Source organism: Echinococcus granulosus, assembly GCF_000524195.1.
Source record: "Echinococcus granulosus chromosome Unknown EG_S00117, whole genome shotgun sequence".
NCBI classification, from domain to species: domain Eukaryota; kingdom Metazoa; phylum Platyhelminthes; class Cestoda; order Cyclophyllidea; family Taeniidae; genus Echinococcus; species Echinococcus granulosus.
The window spans coordinates 8,992-10,763 of NW_020170497.1; positions in this window are offsets into that span (position 1 = coordinate 8,992).

Sequence of the window (1,772 nt, forward strand, 5' to 3'; positions counted from 1 at the left end):
CCATTGGTGAGGCTTTCCTTCAATCGCTTCAAGCGCTTCATCACTCAAACCCCGATTTCTTCCACGATTGCCAGAGACTACGACTTGTTGAATTTGGACGTGGCACAAAGTAAATAGCGATTCCATCTTGAAGGGTAGAGATGAACCGGTGCTATCTAATTGACCTGTATTTTGCTACGTTTAGCAATGAAAAAGCACTGCACAAACTCAGACGCCGATCACCAAGAATTGTGTGGACATTATATGCTCTCACATGCATGTGCCTTCTCACCTCGGGATTTAACACCTTAATTCAATCCCTAAAAATAGACTACTTGTGTTTAAAAGGGTAATAACAACAACATTTGGCAAATGCAAACAGTGCATATTTGTGAATGAATGGAGGTATGGATGGAGGGATGGAGGGAGAGAGAGAGGTGAGAAGAGAAAGTTGGGTGGATGATAGGATGAATCAAAACGGGATACATGAGTGATGGGAAGGATGGACGGGTGAATGAGAATAGGTGAATATCAGGGAAAATTGTAGGAGGATGGGAGCTTTTATTCACAACTCTCGAGCACCAATCACAGACTATAACTGTAGCACACTTTCTTCTCCACCAACAACCCACCTATGAGGTGCAGGTGCCACAGACAGCAATTGCTACCGTGCTACTCAGTTGCATTCTGCACGCATGCCTTACAACTCATGTGCAGTGTGTTCCCACCACATCACTATGGCGAACTTCTTCAACATTTAATTACTGTCACGAATGACAATAAAGTGGGCAGTCGGGAACTGAGCTACAATTCCCTCAAAGTTGTAAGAAAGTAGTGTAGGCCCCATCATAAGTTCACCAATTCCTTTGAAATAATAATGGATGTTGAAATTGAAGTAGCATTAACAAAGATGATTATGGCGAACGAGGAGGTGTTACTTGGAAAACCCTACCCAGGAAATAGCAATAAAAGAGGGAATTGAATCAGTCTCTACTTTGACATCAACCAAGATGAATAAGGAGAACGAGGAGGTGTGAGTTGGAGAACCCTTCTCGGGAAGAGCTGTAAATTCATTGAACTGAGTTGACAGAAGTGGTGCCGACAGTCTTCGTAGAGCCTGCCGAGTCGACTTGCTGTACACTGCAAAGGAGGAGTTGTGAAGCGTTTACCATTGTTTGTCAGCATGCATCCTGAAGTGCAGTCAATCAGCTCTAGCAATGCCTCATCTGTCCTGCACTCCTTCCCTTATTCTCCCACCCACACAAAACGTCGCGTATTCGTCAGTCTGCAGGCACCACTCTCTTCAATGATTCTTCCTTCAAAAGTGGATTTTGGCAACCCAACAATCGAGAGAGGGCACTGTTAATACCACTTCAGAGCGTATGGCCTTAATTCCACATCGCGACGTTGTCATATTTTCTTCTACAGCGGTTGCGGAGATTTGAGCATCACAGAGGCTTTACTGCTTACTCCACACATTAACACTCCTTCACTAAAACTTGTTTAAATTGCATCGTCGTCTCACTTTATACGGCATCACGCCACCTCGCCTCACTTCACCACACATGGCCTCACCTCAACTTTCCCTGGGTGAGCACACAACCAAAGGCAAATTGTGCCAAGTGGAACACTACAAATTAAATTGCTATTATATGACATGAAAAAAGTACATTTCAGTGCCAATGATAGGGCGATGACCACGCCCAATCTCACACTACTGGCAAGAATTGAGCATGTGGAATAGACTAACAGCGCGACAGCTTAGCTTGCAGATAATGGAAAGCCGCTCGTCT